This window comes from Adiantum capillus-veneris, chromosome 29 (assembly GCF_014529385.1).
Source record: "Adiantum capillus-veneris isolate H3 chromosome 29, ASM1452938v2, whole genome shotgun sequence".
Classification (NCBI taxonomy): domain Eukaryota; kingdom Viridiplantae; phylum Streptophyta; class Polypodiopsida; order Polypodiales; family Pteridaceae; genus Adiantum; species Adiantum capillus-veneris.
Genome location: NC_140959.1, coordinates 25,164,007 through 25,190,928, shown reverse-complemented (window position 1 = coordinate 25,190,928; position 26,922 = coordinate 25,164,007).

Here is a 26,922-nt window from a genome sequence, read left to right as displayed (position 1 = left end):
CTCATGGTAAGGGCTTGTCACTAGAGTACAAGGCAAGGATGCGGTGTTGTCTCACTACATCGGGTGTTTCAACCACAAAAAGGTTTGTAGAAACAATTCAAGTACTTGATAATCGTACTCATCTCACTTACGACCATAGATGTTTTAATATTGTTTTGTAGATCATAATATACCACAAGGAATACTCCGACGACAATGCAAAGTTCCCATTGTTTGCAATGAAAATTATTACAAGATTGTGTGGTGGGCTACCCCTCCCACTAAACGCAGAAAGACTAATTCTGATTGAGAAACAGTTTTCTCTTTGCATCTTTGGCATTGGGTATGGGTGCCAAGCACTCAGAGCCCCCTACTTTATGTCCTACACAGCTCAGGCTCTGGCTACAGGGGTTGAAGACCCGGAGAGCTTAGATCCATACAACAAGCGGCTGTTTATGAGGGAAAGAAGACGCCTGATGCCCGTGGGGATGCTGTCATCAACAGAGGAACGAACTCGTCTACGGAGCTTTCACATCGAAGAGGTAAAGAGTGAGGAAGAAGGAGGTCCATCGAAGAGGTACTGAGTGAGGAAGAAGGAGGTGCATCGAAGAGGATAAAAACGACGGGCTCCATCTTCTATTGCTCTTGACTCATGATTGTCGCCACCTCGCATGGCACTCCCCCGTATTTGAATTTCCCCAAGCCATTTGTTTCTTCTCTTTGGGGATGTGTTGTAAAGACTGTGTAACTTCTGAACTCTTAAGAAGCTCCTTCTACCTTGCTCTATGAATAAATCGTCTATAAGTCCATTGGTGTAACTCTAATAGGCTATTGGCATTATCCTTTCCTCCCCCATGTCTAGTGTGCTTAATGTAACCTGTTCTTGCCATGTAGTGGGTTTTTTCCATGCCTTATGTGGACCATATTGATAGTGAGCCGTATGTCTTGACAAAATATGGACCATGGTTGAACAGTATGTGTTGCATTGAAATAAAACAAAATGGTGAGTAGAGTAAAATTTTAAATTTTGTTTGTATACGTAGCATGCTAACCCACCATGTAATGTGTGATATGTTACCCACCCTACCCTATAAGGTAATCCTTCTTCCAATCCAACAAGGCTACTTGAAATCATGTGAGCTTACTTTGGTCCCACGAATGCTGCTCAACGTTGTGGAAAATTTTATCTAGTGATTTCCACACGTTCGCCTTGTGATTTTGGATTGCCCCACCACCAGCATTGTCTTTAACCACTTTATGTAACTGTTTCCATTTGTTGGACAGGTTTCTCCTCTCTTCTCTATCTGAATCTTTGAGGCTAAAGCCAAGAAATCTTCTGGCCTTCACACCGCCTATCGATGCTTTCCTAAGTACCTTAACGGCTTTGAAACATCTTAGGGTCCTCTTCGATTTTGACATTGCCTCCATGCAAACCAATGTCTGAGAGCACTCCCTCTAATGCTTTGATAACTCTTTTTGCCTCACTCTTTGGTTTTAATGTCCATGCAAAACATATGTACAAATGAACCACCTTTTCAAGTTTTCGACGGAGTGCATGAAGTGTACAGACGTGAACTCTACTTCGAGAAATATCAAGCACTGGTCTAAAAGTTTTATCTTGAAGATGTCTGTTGGGAGCTCTATTCCATTGCACACTCTCAAGAGATTGTGCATCATCCATGCAATAAAAGCATGGATTTGCCACAGTTGCTCCGTGTGTTATGTTGTACATACACTTAAGAGTCTTTAAATCATCTGCCATGTGCCATTCCACTGTATAGTCACCAAATCCTTCCACTGAAAGAACGAATCTATTTCTTTGTTCACTGATGATAGAAGGAATTTGGGTTTGACTAAAAACCCAATCGAGGATTTCAAAATCTTCCTTATCAACCTACAATGCAAAATGAAAACAAAAAAATCAACAACCAAATAATCAATATTTTTATTATTATAGAGTGACCTAAGTATACCTGACATGATCCTAGAGTTAGAATGTTGTTTTCGGATTGCACGCTGAAGTATTGTGGATCCTCTTTCGTTATTGATGGATCCAGAGCTCTGTTCATGAGGGTAACGGTGACTCTCTCCAGCTTCTTGTTCTTCAGGACCTTGAACTCGTCGAGCTTCAAAACAAACTTGAGAACCCCACCGCACTCCTCTTGACTGATGTCAAAGAAGTGAACTGCATACCTTTGCAATGCTTCAAGATCAACGAAGAGGTTGTTGTGCTCGTTAAACTATACCTCTCTGCAGCCCTTTCCTAAGAACGTTGCTTCAATATGGAATGGTGATCCAAGTTTCTCAAACACCTCATCATTTACGTGCCGGCGAGCAACCTTTACATGTGATGGCTTTGGTAGAAATGATCCTCTCTGTAGTTTATTTTAAGACTTTTTAGCTAATGCTTTGAAGAGTGCCATGTATCCCATCTACGAGATGCCACTCTAATCAAGTATTGCTTGCACTTCCATTGGTTCCAGCTGATTCTTGTTCATGAAGGAGGTAAGGAGCCTCCCTTTCAACTTACGATATTTTTTCTGAGTTATCATCTCTTCGACTACTTCTTTTGGAACTAGACGGCTGTAATGCACTCCGGCATTGAAGCCTACACCGTTTGAGTTTGGATGTAGTAAAGACCCGCCAAAAAAGCACCATGCGTTATGATCATGTATAGGAAAGTGTATCTGTTTCTTAGTGAAGCACATTGAAGATACAAAAGAGAAACAAACTTTGAGTTACCTTAAAGCTCGTATTTATTTTTTCAGGCCACCACTACCAATCTTCATGGTCTCAATGTTGCACAGATCTCGTTTTCTTTTTGGACTACAAAGCACGATGTCTTTCTCTTGCAAACTTGTGATCTTCTTCTCAAGGCTTTGGATTGTCTCTTTGTTTCATGAAATCTTCCAAGAGCATGCTTCATTAAGTTTCTTCAGCTGCATGTTCTCCATCGCCAGGAGGTTTCTTTGCCTTTCCACATTCAATCCTCTCATTTCCAAATGTTCGGTGTATCCCAATAGCCCATCCTTGCCATCGTCTGTGAAATGTAAGCAGTTAGTGATATTAGCAAAGGGAGGTGGCGCATTTGTTGTAGGATCCTTTGGATAAATAGACCCATCGGTCCACAAATCCAAATGATGTTCCTTTTTTGTCCTTCTAAGTTCTTTCTCTTGTTGAGATAAGAAAGACTCATTCCTACATTTCTGCAACGGTGCGTACTCTTGCAATACATCAACATGAAGATGATGTGTATTCTTTCTTTGGGTAAGTGTTGAAGATGAATGGGTTGAGGATTGCAAGTTCAAATTGGTGTTTTTATCAAAAAAGGAAGTGTTCTCCATTCCTAGAGTTGATAGAGAAATAGACAGACACTCAAAACTCATGCAATATCTCAAGTTTTGGGAGGGAAGGCCATATTCTCATGTTTAGAGTTGATAGAGTTCATATGGCTTATGTTTCTGGAGGGGACGCTTATAAGTTGGTATTTCAAATCATTAGTCATACGGTTAGTTGGATTCCTGACAAGAGAATGAAGGATAAGAATGATAAAGACGGTGGCTACCTACCAAAGAATGTCAGTTTGGATTTTTGTTGGCGCAAAAAAGTATCACATAAAATGCACAATTTAAAATTTTCATTTTCTCTCTCTAAGCCGACGTGGAACTTCTTACAGGGCCCAAAAGTGAGTCCAACTTTCTCCTAATGTTTTCTACTTCCTAAAATCCACAAACCCTCTTTAGTAGGACACCCCATTTGTTCTTACAAGGGGTACGTTCTAGAACATGCTTCTCTTTGGCTCCACATCCAGCTTCTCCCTATACTTCTTACAAAGAAGCAACACCTTAAAGACTCTGTTTCACTCATCAAGGATATCTCCTCTCTGGTCTTTCCTTCCAATATCCTTCTCTTCACCTTTGATGTTGAGTCTTTATATCCTAGCATTTCCATTCAAGAAGGTTTGATTTCCCTCTTTGACTCTATCCAACACCACTTTCCCTCCCCCAAAATGAATCTCATCCACTCTTTAGCCTCTCTTGTCCTTAACCACCACTACATCTCCTTCCAAGGGAATTGCTGGCACCAAATCAAAGGTACTATCATGGGTTCTAATTTTGTGGTAGTTTATGCTTGCCTCTTTCTTTGTCGCTTAGAGGATAGTATTAACCTTCCCTCCCACCCCTCTCTTCTCTATTTTAAAAGATTTATTGACAATGCATTTGGCATTTGGCATAAATCTTTTTCTAACCTCGTAAAAATCCTCAAGCTTTACAGTGCGCCACTTCAAAATCATATCAAAATTTCCCTTGTCATTTCTTTAATAGAAGCTTCCATCCTAGATATTCATTTCTTCAAAGGACCCTCCTTTTCTCGTTCAGGGTTTCTAGGCTCTCACTATGATCAAAAAAGTCTTAACTCTTATAGCTACATTCCTTGGCAATCGTGGCACCCCACCCACCAAAAGGTTGCTTTCATCACTTCTGAACTTAAAAGATATATCATTAGAGAGAGCTCTTTGGAGGGCTTTCTAGCCATTCGTGCCCTTTTCTTCCAAAGGCTTAGAGCAAGAGGCTACCCCCAAGCTCTTCTTCATACCTGCTTTTCCCTCATCTCTTATAAAGACAGAGATTCTCTCTTAATGAAGATACCCAAAGCCAAAAACTCCCCCGCGGTGGTCAAAATTCATTTTTCACCCCTTACGCGCAACCTTAATCTCTCTCCTACCTTGATTAAGCCTCTCTCACTTCAGCTTAACACCACACCTAAGCTATCTAACCTCCCCAAACCCCTTATTTGTTGGCTAATGTTGAAAAAATCATTAACTCTAATTCCCGCCCACTCACAACCCCCCCCCCCCCCCCCCCCTTTGGAACCTCTCTTTAATGATCCTTCCCTCCTTGCATTTTGTGCCTTGATGCTTCCTCTTAGATTCAACTTTTTTTGCCTCTCTTATCCTGATGTTACCCACCTCTTAGTACACTCTATACCAAAAATGGAGAGTATTTACTCCTTTGTACCAAAAGATGCCGAATATCTATAGCTTTGTACCAATAAACCCCTCTATCCTCCTCTTAATCCTCACTTTGTACCCACCTTGGGTTTGTAAACCTCAACCCTTATTTATACCCCCCCACTCCTTGTAAAGGATTTAGCACTACTGATGAGCTTTATATAGCACGTTTAGTGCTATTTCATTGCCTTTCCCTCCCCCCCCCCCCCCCCCCCCCCCCCCCCCCAAAACCCCACAACAAAAGACCATTCTTTGCTCTTATCACCTTTCTTCCCACTTCTCAGTGAGTATCGCTTGCTTAATAATTTTTTACAATTCATTAGTTTTGTGGTGTTTTTGCCTATGATGTTATAGCATAGCACTTACTACCAACCATTCTACCCTTGCTTCTCCCTATCCACACCCCCTCGTTCCTTTTACTTTAGTTCGCTCTCTTTTCTTGGTCCTCCGGTCCTCGTCACCTTTCCTTAAGCCTTGGTTTTGGATCCCTTTCCACCCATCCCCATCATGTTATTAAGGAAGCCTGCACGTGTTCTTTAGCTTTGTCCTCTCTTCTGTTTTCCCCCCGCCTACTTTGCCATGCGTTTTAGGCGCTCCTTTTCCCCCCCTTACCTTGGCCTTGCGCTCCAACCTCCACCATCACACTACCTTCAAACATTTGCCTCTATACTTTTCCACTTAGAGCTCTCGTTTACCTTCACCTATTCCTCTCCCCTTCCTAGCGCTCGTTTTACTGCTTGCCTTCTCGACTGCACATTTCTCCCCTATTATTCACTGCTTTGATGGGCTCCGACTATTTGCACCCAGCTCCACAGGCGCACTTGTCCTAGCCGACGCTTGTGGATTCTCCATCTCACCGACACTGGCCAGATTCAGCACCACACAAGCAGCAATGACCTCGACCCAACCACCTTAACAAGTACACCAAGGTGTTTATTCACGTTGCGGGCCTGTCTGAAACACCCTAACTGGTCACTGTTAGTGTACATGCACCTCTTGTTGTGAGCCTTGGACTATGATGCAATAAGCTGTTTGACAGAGTCCACCAATAATAGAGATGCCAAAAAATTTATGCATCTTAAGATGTGAGCTCCGTTTTCGTTTCTAATTCATGGTCATGCAAAGGTATGCAATGCCTCAAAGCCTGCCACAGGTAAGGGAGTATTATGCTTAGCTTCACATACAACACTCCAAAGTTGTCACCTTAATTCTTCAACAACGACAGCAGCCGTTCACCCCAAGCCTTCTGCAACGACTAGAACCGTTCACCCTTGTTAGTATCTCGGGCCTTCAAGAAAGACAATAGCCATCCATCATGGTCGGCACCTCAGGCCTAAAGGCGGCATGCCATTACCTACCTTAACTGGCAAGAGCTTCCCACACCTGCCTTCATTGCCGTGCGTGCTGACTGAGTGTTGTCTACAACTCCTAGTACAATAACCCTACTTGATAGCTCCGGATTCCAGCAATTATTTACATGTTGCAGCATACCCATAATCCTCCTTGTTCTCATAAGCTTTTCCTTCCAACAGTGTCTCACCACTGGAAACTTACCCACAATGTCCTTGGCTTCATAAGTCTTTTGCTTTTATCTTTTTGTTGCTGTGCATTTGCCATGACTTACACTTCTCCTTTACTCCTAATGTTTCTCCAAGTGTAAGGTCTTAAAGCTTGTGTCATAAGTTTCTGCCCACCTCTCAGAAACTTACCAGGGAGTTATATCCTTGCCAGAATGGTACCCTTTTTAGAATGAGGCAGTGGCTGTAGGTTTACAGATTTCTTTCATGTATTGTTTAACTTACTAGGCCTCAACCATAGTGGCTAATAAAGCTGCTGATAACATCCGTCAAGATTTACAATTAAGGTTTCGTCCAACCTCCCTCGTGTACCTATGAACACCTTTCAAAATGGAGTCCTCTTCCACCCCTCCCCTCCAAAGTAATCCTACGCCTTGTTTTGGAACCTCCCCCTTCCTCCCAACATCGAGCTCTACAACTGTTCTCTCCTCCAACAGCCCCCCTTCCCCAAAGAACACTTTTGCCTTCTTCGCATCTGCATCTTCTTCATCAACTCCTACCGTTGCCATGTCATCATCCTCTTCATCAACTTTTGCCACCACCCTACCAGGATTCATTTCGGCTTCTGCCGTCACTAACCCCTTTGCACTTATCACCCAACCTAACTCTATGAATCCCTCTTCCTCCTCCAAGGAAACCCTTTTTAGCACGGAAGAACTCCAAGGGCTCACATCAAACCTCCCATGCATAGTGTTCATGGATATACACAAACACAACAAACTCACATACATGCAAACATTACATGACATGAAACGGGTAAGATTGGAGGATGCATGATTATGGGATATATTTCTATTGCAAACAAAACTAATTCTTTGTTTCGTATGCATAGAGCATGGCTGGATGCGGAGGAAGTTGCCCCTGGCATAGCATGTGTTGATGGCAAGATCTTCATGATGGGTGGTTGGGACCCACTCATAAGGGTAGATTGCGCTGACAATATACTTCTCTTCACCTTGATGTTGAGTCTTTATATCCTAGCATTCCCATTCAACAAGGTTGATTTCCCTCTCTGACTCTATCCAACACCACTTTCCCTCCCCCAAAACAAATCTCATCCTCTGTTTAGCCTCTCTTGTCCTTAACCACCACTACATCTCCTTCCAAGGGAATTGCTGGCACCAAATCAAAGGTATTGCCATGGGTTCTAATTTTGTGGTAGTTTATGCTTGCCTCTTTCTTTGTCAGTTAGAGGATAGTATTAACCTTCCCTCCCACCCCTCTCTTCTCTATTTTAAAAGATTCATTGACGATGCATTTGGCATTTGGCATGCATCCTTTTCTGATCTCGTAAAAATCCTCAAGCTTTACAGTACGCCACTTCAAAATCATATCAAAATTTTCCCCTGTCATTTCTCTAATGGAAGCTTCCATCCTGCACATTCATTTCTTCAAAGGACCCTCCTTTTCTCGTTCAGGGTTGCTAGACTCTCACTTTTATCAAAAAAGTCTTAACTCTTACTGTAATGGAATTAGCCTTTTAACTTGAGTTGAAGCGGAAAGTAAATAACATATTGAGCATTTCCTTGGGTATTCTTTAGTGTGTAGATGTATAGTGAGAAAGAAAGTGCTTGGATAGAGAGAGCAACACTTAACACATTACTTCATTAACATGGCATGATCAATACTTGTAAAAGAGAGTGAGAGTTTAGAGAAATTGACACCAATAGAGGACCGGATTAGTTGGAGCCGGTCCCCCCTCCAATAGGCATTTGTATTATAGATTCTTCCATGACGGAAGACTTGTTTACAATACAACTGTTTGTGTTCCTTGAGACCTTCTTGATGAGATGAAGATGGTAACCTTCACTCACCAAGCATTAACATAACTACAACAATGAACATGATTAGCATGAGCTTGAAAAATGCCCAGCCTCAATCCCAAGACCTCAAACACCATGAAAGGTGAGGAGAGCTAGCAGGGAGTGAGGAAGAAGAGAGAAGTAGAAGTAGCTCTACTAGAAAGAAATAACCCCTTTCACATAATCACTCATAGCTCTTGTAGCATAGCTTAGTATAGAGTTAATGGAGATTAGAGAGATTGGTAAGCAAGCATAAGCATTCTCTTGTGTGGATTTGCATCCATAGCCAAGAGCTTGTGGTAGTAGGCACTCAACTTCTCAAGCTTGGAGAAGGAGATGGAATCCTTGCTTCACAAGAGTGTGTGAAGGGAAGAATGAATGAGAGAGAGCTTGTGGGAGACTCACATGAGAGAGAGAGAGAGAGAGAGAGAGAGAGAGAGAGTTGGGCTCCCATTGGGGCAAGGTGTGTAGCCTCTTGACAAGTGTCCTTCTTTCTCTTTGTGAGGCTAAGCTAGCACCCCCCTTGCTTAAGCACAGCCCCTGCTTAAGCACACCCCCTACCTGCTTGAGTAGTGTGTCTCTACACTTGACAAGTGGCCCCTTTCCTTTCATAAGGGTATGGGTCCTTGGTAAGGTGCTCACTTACTATCTACCCCCCCCCCCCCCCCCCCCCCCCCCCCCCCCCCCCCCCTCTTTGTAGGGCTCGCCCCCTCTTGAATAGCAAGTATTTTGAACTTGGTAAGCAGGCAGCCCCCCTGCTTAAGCACAGCCCTAGCTTAAGCAAGCTACCCCCTTGCCTGCTTGGACTTTAGTGACTAAAGAGTAAAATTTTAAAGACTATGTGCTAAAGCTTTTAACACTTACCTTTGGAGGCTTTAATGAAGACAACCCTAAGGTCTTTTGCTCCATTAGTTAACCTTTCTTTTTGATAGACCTTTTCTCATATGGGCCCCTTTACCATTGGCCCCCTGCTTAAATAGATCTATAAGATCATCTATATCTTAACCCTTGTTCCCGTTTATTCTCCCACATTAAGTGATCAGTTTAATATGAGAAAATCATTTGGGTTGGTCAGATATTAGATTTTATGACATTACCTCTCTCTTGAAATCATAGTCGTCCTCGACTATGAGGTAGAAGAGATAAAGCCTTAGTCATTAGTCAATTTTACTTAGCGGGTAGAGGATCCCTTTTTACCCTACGACATCTTTCCAAGATGGATGACTAATCCATTTGGTGCTTGGAAGACGTAGCTGCCGCAAGCATGTCTGCTCTTTAATCCATTTCATTCTCCCAGAGTAGAGTGACAAATTCTACTTGGTGTTTGAGAGACGTTGTCATCACAAACATGACTATAAGCATGCATACTAGTTAATTTGTGCACAATTAAGAAGAGGACTAGTCTTATAAGACAAAAAACATGAGTCATTTAAAAGAAATTTGTACATTTGCTTACTCTAATGTAGCATTGTAAGCATTGACAAGGTTCATACTATCCTTAAGCTGTACTCCTTGCATCCATCTAGCATCTTCAAAAGGATAATTTTTGAACTTAATAAGATACCGTCGGATAATCTTACCATGTCGTAGTACCTTGTCTTCATGCCGAAGGACAGCTTCGGGTTGTAGCACCTCTTCTTGGTCTTCAACTTCGGGAGGGTCTTCAATAATTGGTTCAGTTGGTGGCTCTCCTTTGTAGGGCTTAAGTAGGCTTACATGAAAGGCATTGTGTATGAGCCAATGTTTGGGGAACTTGAGTTGATAAGCCGTCTCATTGATGGGCTTCAAGATTTGGAAAGGACCATAGTATCTTTTTGCTAGTTTAGCATAATACTTTTGATGGCCCGTAGGATTTTTGCCCGTCGTTTGCCTTAGTCGAGCCTTAGGAAACTTGAGTAAGACCCAATCATTTTCTTTGAGCATTAAGGCTCTTCTGTGCTTATCAACAGCAGCTTTTTGCCTTTGTTGAGAGATGGATATAGCCTCCCTAATCTTTTGAAAAGATTCTTGTAGGTCACGGCTATACTCATCGGCGGCGAAGATCTTCCCATGTACTTTGAGTAGCAAGGGACTTTTAGGTCTTCCCTCAATGATCTCGAAAGGTGCTTTTCCTGTAGAAGTATGTACAATATTATTGTAGGCATACTCTACAAGAGGTAAGTACTTTTCCCACTGTGGGCGTTGATCTACTTCGGTAACATAAGTCTTGAGTAGATCGAGTATCGTAAGATTGGCTATTTCACTTTGGCCATCCGTTTGTGGGTGATAGGCCGAAGAGAAATTCAATCTTGTTCCTAGATTTTCAAAGAGACCTTTCCAGAAATTACTGGTCATTCTAGAATCTCTATGTGACACGATGGATGTGGGTAATCCATGGTGCTTGAAAATCTGAGATATGAAGAGAGTTGCCATTTGATGTGCCTTAATAGTCTTTTTGACAGGAATAAAATGCGCTTGCTTGCTAAACCTGTCGACTATTGTCCATATTCCTGTATTCCCATGGATAGACTTGGGTAATCCAAAGATGAAATCCATGGATATACTCTCCCATGGTGAATTTGGAATAGGCAATGGCTGGAGTAATCCAGGTTGCTTTCCTCTATCATACTTCGTTTTTTTGGCATACTACACATTTTGAAACATACTCTTGTATGTCCACTTTCATGGTAGGCCAATAGAAGTACGTCTCCACTCCTCGGAGAGTAGGTTGAATACCTCTATGCCCCGCATATGGAGGAGCATGGGATTCATACATAACTTTCTCACGAAGGGAATGGGTAACACATAGCCTATTGCCATAGAGAAGATAACCATCTTGCAAGGTGAATGGTTCCTCTTTCTTCCCCAAAGCAAGGGCTGACATTATGTCTCTAAAGTCAGGGCCAGTAGCATACTCATCTATCATAGAGGATAGATCATTGTGAGTAGCTATAGACACCGCATTAACTTTTGGTCGTCGTGAAAGTGCATCGGCAACTTGATTGTGCTTACCAGCTATGTGAGCAATATGAAAATTAAATTGCGAAAGAAAATTTGCCCACCTCATTTGTTTGTCGGAAAGCTTGGTTTGCGTCATGAAATACTTGAGACTTTGGTGGTCAGTTCGTAGGATAAATGGAGTCCCCAATAGGTAGTGCTTCCATGTGTCTAGGGCATGTAGAACAGCTAAAAGATCTTTCTCATAAATGCCCAAGACTCGTTCATCAGTATTGAGCCTTCGGCTCTCATATGCTATGGCAGGCCCTTCTTGAAGCAAAACTGCTCCAAGGCAATCTCCACAAGCATCACATTGGACCTCAAATGGCTTTGAGAGATCCGGAAGCACGAGGACTGGTTGGGAAGTTAGCTTCTCTTTGAGCTTTTCAAAAGCATTTTGCTCCTTAGCAGTCCATACAAACTTAACGTTCTTCTTAGTTAAGTCGTGTAGTGGTCCTGCTACTTGAGAGAATTTTGCTATGAAGCGTCTATAGTATGCGCACATACCAATAAAGCTTCTTAGCTCATGTAGATTTCTTGGGTTAGGCCATGATTTTATTACCTCTAACTTTGATGGATCCATACGGATACCATCGTGAGAGATAATATGACCTAGGTATTGAATCTCTTGAAGGAAGAATTCGCTTTTCTTTTGGTTGAGATAAAGCTTGTTCTCTCTCAATGCTTGAAAAATCACTTGGAGATGTTGTTTATGTTCCTCCAAAGACTTGGAGTAGATGATGATATCATCAAAGAACACTCCAGTGAATTTGCGATATGGTCTAAATTTTTTTTCCATTAAACGATTGAATGTAGCTGGTGCATTAGTCAAGCCAAAAGGCATGACTAGATATTCATAAAGACCAAACGTTGTGCGAAACGCGGTCTTTAAGATATCTTCATCCACTATCCTTATTTGATGATAGCCACTCTTAAGGTCAATCCTACTAAAGTAGGTAGAGCCTTGTAGCTTATCAAAAAGATCTTCTACTCGAGGTACGGGAAATCTGTTTTTCATAGTGATATGGTTTAGTGCTCGATAGTCCACACACATACGGTATGTACCATCTTTCTTTTGCACTAAAAGGACTGGAGAACAAAAGGGAGAGGAACTAGGCCTCACCATCCCTTTGTCTACCAGCTCTTGTACTTGCCTCATGATCTCCTCTTGTTGAGCTTGTGAGACTCGATAAGGAGGCTTGTTAGGTGGTGAGCTTCCAGGAAGGAGCTCAATGCGATGGTCATCATTCCCACGTTTTGGAGGTAAGTCCATAGGGATATCATCGATGAACACATCTTGGAATCCTTTTAGAAAATTAGATAAGTCTAACTCTTCTTGATTCCTATCATTTACATTTGATGAAACATTAGTATCTTTTAGAGACTCTTTGACAAAAATCATGTACACAGAAACTGAGCTCTTCATTGACTTATCAAAAGCAAGAGGATTTACAAGTGGAATAGTGCGACCACGCTCACTAGCATCTATATACATGTTCTTTCCCCTGTAGGTGAAGTAAATTCTCCTTTCAGGGAACTTCATGTTGGCAGCCATGCGATCAAACCATGGTGCCCCTAGGATAACATCCTGATGTTGGAGAGGAGAGATGAAGAAGTCTTCTTTGTCGACATAGCTTTGGACATGAAGCCTCAACTTCCCAATCAAGGGAGTAACGGAAGCTTGTTGTCCCTTGAAAGCTGCATCAGCCACTACTATATCTCCCATCTCAAAAGCTTGAATGCCCAACTTGGTGGCCAACTCTATTGATATGAAGTTGAGAGTAGAGCCAGGGTCAAACAAGATGAAGGCATCATGCTCTCTTACCTTTCCCCAAGCATAGGAGAGTGATGATCCTTTGCAATGAGCATCCTCTTTTGGAGCTTCGATGGTGGAAGCCCTAGGAGTCTCATTGCGAGTATTCTTCTTGGGGCAAGAACGATATCCATGTCCTTGCTCCCCACACTTCAAACACTTATGGTCCTTGCGAAAAGCTTCAAGCTCTTCAGGAGAGAGTTTGTTTTTACCTTTGTAAACTCCCTTCTCCTTGGACCGATTGTTGTTGTTGTTGTTGTTGGAAGTGACTTGGGAATTTTTTTGAGCATTGGTTTTCCCCTTTGCATCATTTTTATCTTTGTTTTCCATGGGTTTGACATTACGTCTAGCCCCTTGATGGAAATTGATGCGTGAAGCAACCACTGTGTGGTGGATTACTTCGGTAATAGTACCGGGCCGTTGAGAGTTGATGTATTCGGCCATCTCTTCAGGTAATCCCGCACAGAATTGCTGTCTTTGCTCGGCAAAGTCTATCTTTTGAAAGACACTAGCTTTGAGATGTAAATCCCAAAACTTGTCTACATACTTGTTGATAGACTCATGAGAGAGAAGCTTCAAGCCACGCCATTCGGTAAGAACTTTATCTTTAGTATCGCTTGGAAGAAATTGCTTCATAATGAAAACTCGTAGAGTTTTATATGTCTTTGGGGCTTCTCCATTGCCACGAAGGCTAGCCCACCATTGACGAGCTGATTTTTGGAAGTGCATAGCTACATGGCGTAACTTGGAGGACTCTGTGAAGCCCTCATCCCCAAAGGCCGCATCAAATTGCTGGATGAAGGCCAACACTTTGTCGGTAGCACCAAAGGTGCCATCGTAGGTGAGAAAAGAGATACTCTTTCCTCCCTCCTTGAACTTCTTTAGCTTTTGTGACCTTCGCCATGCAGGCAATGATTTGCGATGTCCTCCCCTCTTGTATTCTCTAGGAGAATAGCCATAACTTTCATCGGAAGAGGAGGAAGGTGAAGAAGAAGGAGAAGAGGGTGACCTCTTCCTAGCCCTTTTCCTCCTTTCTTTCCTCTCTTGCCTTTCAGAGTGATGAGGAGAAGGACTATGGGTTGTTCTTTTCCTCTTGGGAGGAGTAGACGATCGTCTAGACCGCCGTCTTCGTGGAGCCACATCTTCAGAGGAACTTAAACTTTCATTGCTTTCTTGCTCCTTGGGTTCCTCCTCTCTAATGGGAGAGAGTCTTCTTTTGGGGGTCTCTTCAAGAGGCCTCCTAAGCTCTCTCTCCTCTTGGAGAGGAAGGGAAATTCCATAAGCACGAAGTTGTTGAGTAACTTCGGCTTGCAAAATAGGGTTGGCCATAGCTTGCTGTAACCTAGTGACGAGATAATTCACAAACATGGGAGCATCATCATTAGCACCTTCATGTGCAAAATCAAAACTATCTATGTTCATTCTACTCTCTTGATTATTGTCAGCCATGTTAACAAAATTTATGTATGTACTTAGTGTATGCTTTGGCGATTCAAAACCTTAGTTGCCACTCCTCTTAGCCTTTGAAAATCGGCTCTTAAGTATCTACACCCACGGCTCAAAGTGGTTAATTATAGAGAGTAGAGGAGTAGGTCTAACATAGCAGAATTGCCAAGGGCTAGCTCCTTTCGGACTTCTTATGGCTCAATAATGGTAAAGCCGTAGGCAAGTCTAAAAAGACTCCATTATTAAGTCCAAAGCTCCCGAGGTGTGCACCATCCCCCACATAGTGGGCTTAACAAAACCGATATTAGATCCCAATTCCACTTACCCTATTATAATTAACAACATCAACCATTTATAGGCTACTTAAGGACCTCTCTTCTTAAGCAAGAAAAGAGAAACCAAATGCTCTGATACCAATGTAATGGAATTAGCCTTTTAACTTGAGTTGAAGCGGAAAGTAAATAACGTATTGAGCATTTCCTTGGGTATTCTTTAGTGTGTAGATGTATAGTGAGAAAGAAAGTGCTTGGATAGAGAGAGCAACACTTAACACATTACTTCATTAACATGGCATGATCAATACTTGTAAAAGAGAGTGAGAGTTTAGAGAAATTGACACCAATAGAGGACCGGATTAGTTGGAGCCGGTCCCCCCTCCAATAGGCATTTGTATTATAGATTCTTCCATGACGGAAGACTTGTTTACAATACAACTGTTTGTGTTCCTTGAGACCTTCTTGATGAGATGAAGATGGTAAGCTTCACTCACCAAGCATTAACATAACTACAACAATAAACATGATTAGCATGAGCTTGAAAAATGCCCAGCCTAAATCCCAAGACCTCAAACACCATGAAAGGTGAGGAGAGCTAGCAGGGAGTGAGGAAGAAGAGAGAAGTAGAAGTAGCTCTACTAGAAAGAAATAACCCCTTGCACATAATCACTCATAGCTCTTGTAGCATAGCTTAGTATAGAGTTAATGGAGATTAGAGAGATTGGTAAGCAAGCATAAGCATTCTCTTGTGTGGATTTGCATCCATAGCCAAGAGCTTGTGGTAGTAGGCACTCAACTTCTCAAGCTTGGAGAAGGAGATGGAATCCTTGCTTCACAAGAGTGTGTGAAGGAAAGAATGAATGAGAGAGAGCTTGTGGGAGACTCATATGAGAGAGAGAGAGAGAGAGAGAGAGAGAGAGAGAGAGAGAGAGAGAGAGAGAGAGAGAGCTGGGCTCCCATTGGGGCAAGGTGTGTAGCCTCTTGACAAGTGTCCTTCTTTCTCTTTGTGAGGCTAAGCTAGCACCCCCCTTGCTTAAGCACAGCCCCTGCTTAAGCACACCCCCTACCTGCTTGAGTAGTGTGTCTCTACACTTGACAAGTGGCCCCTTTCCTTTCATAAGGGTATGGGTCCTTGGTAAGGTGCTCACTTACTCTCTACCCCCCCCCCCCCCCCCCCCCCCCCTTGTAGGGCTCGCCCCCTCTTGAATAGCAAGTATTTTGAACTTGGTAAGCAAGCAGCCCCCCTGCTTAAGCATAGCCCTAGCTTAAGCAAGCTACCCCCTTGCCTGCTTGGACTTTAGTGACTAAAGAGTAAAATTTTAAAGACTATGTGCTAAAGCTTTTAACACTTACCTTTGGAGACTTTAATGAAGACAACCCTAAGGTCTTTTGCTCCATTAGTTAACCTTTCTTTTTGATAGACCTTTTCTCATATGGGCCCCTTTACCATTGGCCCCGTGCTTAAATAGATCTATAAGATCATCTATATCTTAACCCTTGTTCCCGTTTATTCTCCCACATTAAGTGATCAGTTTAATATGAGAAAATCATTTGGATTGGTCAGATATTAGATTTTATGACACTTACAGCTACATTCCTTGGCAATCGTGGCACCCCACCTACCAAAAGGTCGCTTTCATTACTTCAGAACTTGAAAGATATATCGTTAGAGAGAGCTCTTTGGAGGGCTTTCTAGCCATTCGTGCCCTTTTCTTCCAAAGGCTTAGAGCAAGAGGCTACCCCCAAGCTCTTCTTCATACCTGCTTTTCCCTCATCTCTTATAAAGACAGAGACTCTCTTAATGAAGATACCCAAAGCCAAAAACTCCCCCGCGGTGGTCAAAATTCCTTTTTCATCGCTTACGTGCAATCTTAATCTCTCCTACCTTGATTAAGCCTCTCGCACTTCAGCTTAACACCACACCTGAACTATCCAACCTCCCCAAACCCCTTATTTGTTGGCTCAATGCACCAAATGTCAAAAAAATGCTTAACTCTAATTCCCGCCCACTCACAACCCCCTATTTATATATTTATAGCTTTGTACCAGTAAACCCCTCTATCCTTTTCTCAATCCTCACTTTGTACCCACCTTGGGTTTGTAACCCTCAACCCTTATTTATACCCCCCCCCCCCACTCCTTGTAAAGATTTAGCACTATTGATGATCTCTATATAGCGAAACACGTTTAGTGCTATTTCACCACAACAAAAAACCATTCTTTGCTCGTATCACCTTTATTCCCACTTCTCGGTGAGTATCGCTCGCTTAAATAATTTTTTACAATTCTTTAGTTTTTACAATGCATGAAGTTAAAAAAATGTACAACAATCTAGATAATGATGTCCTTGACAGAGTGATGTAACTTGTAACAAAATCATAAAAAGGCCTTCTTGTATGAAGCTCGCTTAAATAATTTTTTACAATTCTTTAGTTTTTACAATGCATGAAGTTAACAAAATGTACAACAATCTAGATAATGATGTCCTTGACAGAGTGATGTAACTTGTAACAAAATCATAAAAAGACCTTCTTGTATGGAGTTATGTCCACAGTACTTGTATGCCTTGCATGCACCTTCTTCAAATGTACCAACAGTTGGTGGACCTTTGTAGATGCAAGACGTAATGCTTGCAATAGTTATAGAGATTTAAGTTGCATTTTATGTTAAACGCTACACATATTCTACACGTTTAATGCACATATAATACGTTTGGGATAATAAAATGGCCATATTATACGATGACACGTCACTGAACTCGACCCTCCGTATTATTTCATTGTACTTCGATCGAAGTGCTTATTATATATAGGCAATCACCGGTTCCCCTCCACCAACATTTCACACAATGAAATATTGAGCTATTTGAAAAAAGTAATCTTCTTCTCCTTTATAAGATTTTTTTTAAAAAAAAATACAAAAAATATATATTTATTAAATTAAATTTTAGTGATATAATAAAATGTAAATTTCATAATTTATAGTAGAATTATTTTTATCTTTAATTGTTAATTTAAATATTTTTGAATCAAAATAAAAATTAGGATTGTGCTCTTTTTGTGTTGGTGTTTTTTCACACTTTCTCCATTTGCTAATTGCTATTGCTTCTGATACCCTTGGGTGCCTTGTCCAAGGCTATTTGGAAAAAAAGGATTATTAAAGGTATTAAGATTCCATGCTCATCAACTAAAGGCCTCAATCTACAATAGTTTTCCAATGACACAATGGTAAGAAATAAGGAGGTATATCTTTTTTTTTTTTTTAATGCAGTGTCATCACATTTTTGCCTAGCTAGTGGCTATATCATCTCATCAACCACAACAAGATAGGTTTCACAACATCAAGAGGGGATGCTTCATCACCCATCAAAGCAGTAGGCTGTCAACCTATCATGGATGGCCAAATTTTAGAGACCTTAGTAGCTCTATGGGTTTTGATGTTACTATGCTCAAAGATGGAATAGGGTTGTGGACATGTTCAAAAGAACATCTTTTATATGGCATGCTCTCCAACACTCTTTTTCCTCCAGAGCTTTTGTGTTTTTGTGTTGAACCATTACTTACTGCCTCTAGTGGTGTATTTTTTGGCCTTTTGGAAACCTTCCAAAGCATGTCTAAAGAATGTTACAACTATAGCCAAGAGATTCTTGTGGGGGTAGCCAAGGTTGCATGGGATCATTGCACTTATTCGAAGGAAGCTAGGGGACTAGGCATTCTATACATTGACAAGTTGTCCTCTAAGCTTGCAAAAAAATGGATACCGAGAGAACATCAAACTCATATGCTTTTTGGGCTCTTCTTGCGAAAAAAAAATGGATTTTTTTAAACTTGCAAGAAATATAGCATGGAAAGGATCAAGATTGCAAGATATTAACATTCCACTCACAATCGTGACTATGACAAAAAAAGTAGGTAAGAACAATTTGCCCAAGGACAGCTGAATTATGAGTTCTCAACCTAACGCCCTTTGCAACCCCTCAAATCTAAAAATTCATCAATGATGTCTATTACAATTGAGTATAAAGCAAGGTCTTGCATTATGATTTTAAGAGATTAGAACCTCCCTATACTTTTGTGATAATATTTTTAGGGTTGTGGGCTTTAGAGCCTATGCTTAAGAGTAGAGCCTCCCTATGCTTTTGTGCTAATAGTTGCTAGGGTTATGGGCTCTAGCTTATGGTTGTGATACATCTTGTCTACTAGGATGCGTAGGTAGCATGGGCTCATGTGGCAACATGTGGAAAGGACACCTAAAGGGTATAGGTATCCATGGGAGCCATTACTACAGGTGTTCCCTTAGTTAGACTTCTTTAAAGCATCTTAAAAGGTCACCCATAAGTTCCCAAGTGGATTGGGCTGAGTTGGATCTTCCATATGATGTCATGTATGATGCTAGACAAGATGCTTACACTAGCCCTGTATAATGAACCTTTTTGTACTCACTTTCATGTAATCTAGAGATCAAGTTTGCATTTACAATCTACTCCCTATTATTGTGTGCTTAAGTATTTTTTAATATGTCAATGACATGAATGGTTTCTCTAATTTATCCTCCCTAAACTCTACAACAATGAGGTTTCAAAGTTTGCAACATTTAAATTAAAGTCTATCCTACCAAAAAAGTCTCATTGAAATAACACTGAATTTAAGCAAACAATGAATGTGAACTTGAGCTAAAACAAGACAATTTTCCAATTAAATTCTCCTCCATCCAATTCTCATTGATTAATCCTCCCAAGACCTTTTTTTATACTAAAAAGGCTAGTTGATATTAGCTACTTTGTGATTTTCTTGGAGTATGTTTTCTTAATGATGCTAAAGTGAGTTTGTGAGTGCAACCTATGAATAGTGCAACGTAGTTGATAATAGCTACTTTGTGTTTTTCATGAAGCATGTATTCAAAATGCCACTAAATGAGAGTTTGTGAGTGCAACCTGTAAGTAGTACAACCAAATACATCTCACCAACTGCTACTATATATGTGGCAATGATGTAAGTGAACACACTTAAGATTGTCAAGGCATTTTTTCTTTCAAAAGAGAGGGTTTTTCCCTCGTGCATTGTATATACACCCATCACTCTAGGGTAAACAGTCTTTTTATTTGTTCACTAAGCCGTACACTCACAGAGTGTCTTAAGCTTCTTCATCTTCTTCAAGTTGTGTGTACATCCCTACAATCCTAATTCCAACAATAGATATCTGAGCACATGCCTCTTTCAAAAAGTTTTGAGGTCTAACGAGATATCTTTTCCACATACCTCCACAATGTTAAGTTGATATTACAGGTTAATTCACCTTATAGACATTGGTCAAGAGTCGTGTCGGTGACTCATTGAAGTAAAATCATCAATATAATTGAAATTTTTTGATTGAATAGCTATAGCTGGTAAGGTTCACTAGATAATGAAACCGAAGATATCATGCTTGCTCTAGGCTACTTGAAAATATATCCATGATTATGAGGACCTAAACAAGGACAAATTATTGGCACAAGACCCTTCAGACCGATCAAGTATAACCAGGGTTAAAATCTAAATTGGCACCTAACTGGGACATCATGAATATGCTAATGAGAACAATTTTCAAGTGCTGAATGCTGAAAACCTTCCATGGCCATAGCATACCACACAAAATGCATGTACCCATATTAAAAAGCATGTAGGTGCACACAAAAATCACATACACATATGGCAGATACACATGGCAGTATACATTCAGGTCACCCCCACATGCCTACAGGCATAAATATTTGTGTTCATCAACATGCTACACACATGTTTATACATGTAAAGGTCATCCCCGTATGCCTACAAGCTCCCTACAACCTTTCATCGGCCAAGCCTTCACTCAGTACTTCTTAGAGGGTTTGCAAGCCACATTCAGGCAGTAAAGAAGGCCTGCTAGGCTCTGCAGGATTTGTTCTCATCATCGTGAAGAGGAGGCCGACTGCAACGCAGAAATGCAAGACAACGTCGCTGAATGAAGCGAGGGGCTCAAAAGCAACATACCAGCACCTTCAGGCACTTATCCTAAGGCTTCTGTGAAGCACAAGATCTCCATCTCCGCAGAGCCTCGCCCACTGTGAATAGGCTCCTCTTTCACAACAAGCACATCTGCATGTTTCGGTGCCCTCACAGAACGAAGCCTGCAGGTTCCTATTGAAATGAAGAAGAACCCTAGTGCGTTTATATTAGCCTTCAGCTTAAGACTCATTTTTTGGCTCGCCTAGAATTAAGGGCTGCCGGACAAAGCAAAAGGACTTTTTTAGGGCGCCCTATGTATCCCATGAGCGGCGGATAATAAATAATTTAATATATTTCTGGAAACCCATCATCGAATCAGGCTAGCGCAGCTGTAAAGGCCCGGGGCTGCTACTTTGAACGTTGAAAGTTCAGATCGTGTCTGCTGCTTTCGCGCGCCTCATATGTAGGATGTCCGTCGCTAGCTTGTTGTGGGCGAGGGGGTAACCTCCATCAATTTACAGAGTTTTCCCTATGACCCCTCCCGACAATTTTCCAACAACCCTTGACTAGCAATCTCTACGTGAATTCTTTCATATTACAACTCCTCAAGATAGCTTTCCATAATAGTGTCTTGTCGCTAGGCAACTTTGCATCATGACTACCATGAATCTCCTCATCTCCTCCCCCCCCCCCCCCCCCCCCCCCCCCCCCCCCCTCCCCCGTCGGATATCTTCCTCCAATAGCATAAACACCCTCGCAACTGCAAAGAGGGAGATAGGGGCGGAAAGTTGGACGCCTTCACAATGCGAGAGAGAGAGAGAGAGAGAGAGAGAGAGAGAGAGAGAGAGAGGGTGTCAAAAGAGTTGGCTCCAATTCTGTGGTTGAACACTGTGTACAAAGTGGTTGAGTATTGTGTACAAAGAGTTCTCTAGGGACACTCAATGGCCTAGCATCATCCAAAGGACGTACAAGACGGGAAGTATAGTATGAGTGGTATGTAGAAAGAACGCAAAATAACCCATTGAGAAGGTGTATAGTGCCAAGTTATGTGTCTAGGTCCAGACTGAAAAGAACTAAATATCTCTCCCAAGTTGTAAAGAAACAATATTTGTGCCACTTAGTCCAAATAGCTATCAAAGTGATTGATGTCAATGAGATTGTGACCGATAGGCAATTGTCCAAAGGAAGGGTGAAAATAAGCCCACTTGGCTGTGAGGGCAAGGGTCATGTGGGCAAGGCCACATGTCTGACATGCATAGGCAAGGGGCTTGAGAAGGGGCTCTATATGGAGGCTATATATAGGTTGGCTGGGTGGAGACTAGCATGGAAGACATCCCATGTCTTTACACTAAGATCGGGGCTAGAGGGGTTTGTCATGGAGCCATGGAAGGGAGGGAGGCCCACAAGCGCACCATGCATAGGGCAAAGCTAATCCACATGAAGACCATGCAAGGCATGCAACCAATGGGGACAAAAAGGCTAAATTCAAGACTATTTTCAAAATTGTGCTCGAGATTTGGAATCTGAGGCTATAAGTGAATTCTTGGAGATCGAAGAGATCAAAGACGTTATGAAACATATGCTCAAATGGAACTTGATAAGCTTCGGTCTTGAAAATCAAGAAAAGAATAAGGATGAATCAAGCAATGTGGGGAACACAATTTCCATTCTATGAAGGTTTAATACGTCTATCACAAACAATTGGGACATACAATCTCTAAACTGGGCTGCATTTATACGGCCGTTTAATGAAAATTATACGTATTATTCGGATTATACAGTGTTTTTTTGAATAATACATTGTAAAATGTATAATCAAAGGATTTCTTCCATCGAAGAAATCTTTGATTGAATACCCGTTTAATATATACTCATCATCGATCGAAGGAGCGCATTGTAGTCCTTGTCAGCAAATCAGAGGTTGAGCAAGCAAGTATAATAATTTTTTCAAATTTGCTTTTTAACTCTCTCTTTTTTTTTTTTGCTAAGTCGTGTTGTGCTAAAGGTTCTCCTCGAACACAAAACTAGTTTGCAGGTGCGTAGGACTATTACGAGGTTGTGTTGACATAGTCACACTCTTTGTTAGGAAATATGACGTAGCTAAATAGATATTTGAGTACTTACTTAATGGGGAGAGAGAAATTTTCACACACGAGAGATTATAGAGTAGAGAGAGAGAGAGAGCACACACGATATACGTGGTTCACCCAATGTGGGCTACATCCACAAGAAAGCAGCCACTCAATGGCTTTAGTACTTCAAACAAGAAGTAGGTTACAAAGGGATTATACCCTTAATAGAGCTACCGCCTTGCTTCACTCTCACCACCTCATACCAACTTCATAATGCACCACAATGCTTCACAATACATATTTGTGTGTAGAAGAGGCCTCCTTTTATAGGCCACAAGTCGGACCCTCCAATCCACCCATGTGTGGCCGCCCTTGAGAAGACAAGTCCGCTTTTGAATTCAGCCATAGGCCACCGGCCATTGAATTCGGCAACCGGCCACCAGCCATTGACTTCCGCAACCACCGGCCAACTGGCCAACTGACCGATCCTTTTTCGACCACGTTTTGGCCACCGTCCGACCATAATATTCCGACGAAAAGGAATATTCTGGTGTCTGTGAAATTTTTCGTTTTCGGTGAGTGATTTTTCTTCACGCACAATGGCTTCTCCTCATAACGAGGGCCTTACAAATGTGCGTTTTTAATACAAAAATTTACAAGGGGTAAATTAGGATCCATACTTAACAATCTCCCACTTGGAGACTGATCTCCAAACCAAACCTGTGACTGCTTTCCATCCTGGCTTCTTATCCTTGAATGCCGATTGAAGATGAGCAAAAGCTCAACTTCTCCTTGTTGACCACCTTTGTAAACATGTCTACAGGATTTTCACTTGTATGCACCTTTCCTAGCTTTAGCTATCCCTCTTCCAAAAGAGTGCGTATGAAGTGATATCTCACCTCAATGTGCTTTGTCCTTGAATGAAAGGATGAGTCCTTTGCAAGATGGATAGCACTTTGGCTATGACTATACAAGACACAATTGTCTTGTTTGAATCCAAGCTCTTCTAAGAATCTGTGGAGCCACAGAATTTCTTTGCTTGCCTCCATCATTGCGACATACTCTGCTTCCGTGGTAGAAAGTGAGACCACTTTTTGCAGCTTTGAAGCCTAGCTTACTACTGTGCCTCCAACCATGAAGACATAGCCAGTAGTGCTCCTTCGAGTATCTTTGTCACCTGCTGCCATATCTGCATCAGCATACCCTTCTAAAAAAATATCAGTTCCTCCAAAATACAAAGCATTTGTTATTATCCCTTTTAGATACCTAAGTATCCACTTCACAACTTGCCAATGCTCTTTACCTGAGTTGTCCATGAACCTACTCACAACTCCCACTGCATGTGCAATATTTGGCCTTGTCCAGACCATAGCATACATTAGAGAACCTACCGCTGTAGCATATGGAACTTTAGACGTATAGGCTATCTCCTCTTGTGTCTTTGGACACATATCCTTGGTTAGTTTAAAGTGACCAGCCAAAGGTGTAGAAACCATTTTTTCATTTTGCATTGCAAACCTTTCTAGTACCTTCTTGATGTAATCCTCTTGAGATAGCTTATTGTCTTCTTCGTCCTATCCCTTGATATTTTCATACCAAGTATCCTCTTTGCAGCACCTAAATCTTTCCTTGAAAAAGATTTAGACAGCTCCTCTTTTAGGTCTTTGATGTCTTGCATGTTAGCACTTGCAATCAGCATGTCATCAACATACAAACATTAGGATGATGAACTTCCCATCTCCCAAATTCTTCATGTAAACGCAGTGATCCGAGTTGTATCTTGTGAATCCATGATCCAACATCCATCGGTCAAACTTCAAGTACCATTGTCTTGATGCTTGCTTTAAACCATACAAGCTCTTCTTTAATCTGCAAACCATTTTCTCCTTACCTTTTACTTCATACTCCATTGGTTGAATCATGTAAATTTCCTCCTCTAAGTCACCGTGAAGGAATGTCGTATTTACATCCATTTGCTCAAGATTTAAATCATGAGCAACCACAAGGCTTAAGACAAGCCTAATTGAGTTCATTTTTACAATAGGAGAAAATATTTCATTGAAGTCAATGCCTTTCTTTTGAGAAAACCCTTTTACCACAAGCCTAGACTTGTACCTTTTCTTCCCATTTTCTTTTTTCTTCACCTTATACACCCATTTGTTCTGTAGTACGCACTTACCTTTAGGCAGCTCAACCAACTCCCATGTTTGGTTGCAATGTAGTGAGTCCATCTCCACTTGCATGCTCTTCATCCATTCTTCTTTGGATTCATGATGCATAGCTTCTTTGTATGATTCTGGCTCTCCAGAATCTAAGATCAAGAGATGGTTGAAGGAAGGAACAAACCTTTTTGGAGGTCTACTTGCTCTTGTGGATCGTCGGGGAATAGGTTGAGGCTCCTCATTTGGTTGACGTTGTTGCACGTTGTCATCATTTGAACTCCTTGAGTCTTCACCGTCCTCAAGCTCTGTGTACTCATCACTTGTTTTTTCTTTCCAAGTAATCTTTGTACATATTTTGTTCATTGAAAATTACATCCCTACTTCTAAATATTTTACCATCTTCATGATTCCATAGGCGATACCCAAAGTCACCTTCTCCATAGCCGATGAAGAAACAATTTTTGGACTTTGCATCTAGCTTTGACCTTAGACTTCTATCTATGTGCATGAAAGCCTCGCACCGAAACACTTTGAGAAATGAATAGTTCACCGGTTTACATGTCCATGCCTCCTCTTGAACTGCCCCATCCAATGCCGTTGAGGGTGACCGGTTGATTAAGTACACAGTCATACTTACTGCTTTCGCCCAAAGCTCAAGCGGTAGGCCTGCATGTAGCCGCATGCTTCGTGCTCGCTCCATGATTGTCCTGTTCATCCTTTCTGAAATCCCATTTTGTTGAGGTGTCCTTGGGGTTGTCCTTTGCCTTCGAATGCCATTGCTAGCACAAAAGCTTGGCTGCAATATTTGCCTCCATTGTCGGATTTGAGGCACTTAATCTTGGTACCTGCTTCATTCTCCACGAAGGCTTTCCACCTTTGAAATATGAAAAACACATTGGACTTATTCTTCATGACATAAACCCATGTTTTTCTACTCGCATCGTTACATAGTACAATGAGCCACCAAGTGATGGTGTACTTGCAGGACCCCAAACATCAGAATGAACCAACTCAAGTTTTTTTTTTCTTTCATTTCCCGATTTTTGAAATTTTACTCTTTTTTGTTTACCATAAACACAATCTTCACAGAAACTCTAAGTCCACTTCTTTCAAATCTGTAGAAGCTTGTTTGTTTGAAGGATTTGCATTCCTTTGGCACTCATATGCCCAAGCCGATAGTGCCACACCACATTGTCGACTTCCGTAGCTATTGCACAAGTTGAAGATTGCATGCTAAACATTACACAAGTAAAGTGTACCGACCTTTTCTCCCTTGGCAACCACCAAAGATCCCTTTGAGATCTTCCACCGTTTGTTTCCGAATGCAATGTTGCGACATCGTCCAATTGTCCTATAGAGATCAATTTTTTGCGAAGAGAAGGAACATACCTAATATCTTTAAGCTTCCATTCATTTTCGTTAGCAGTTTTGACAGAAAATGTATCTTTGCCGACAATCTCACAAGCTTCATCATCTCCCAAGTATACATACCCAAAATTACCTTTGGTGTAATCTTGAAAATGCTGCTTGTGTGGTGTCGCATGGAATGATGCCCCAGAATCTACTATCCAAGAATTAGACACATTGGCTAATGAGAAAATTAGAGCATCTTGCTCTACTTTACCTGCCACATTGCCCTCCGATGTTGGCTTATTGTCTTGAGACTCTATCTCCTTCTTCTTCTTGGACCAACAATCCTTCTTGACATGGCCCTTCTTGCCGCAGTTCCAACATTCAAGAACTGACTTTGTGCGTGACTTGCTCCGCCTTGAGCGATCACGACCCTTTTGGTTTTTAAACCTCTCCTTAGGCCGTCCTCTTGTTTCCACTGATAGTGCAGCACTTG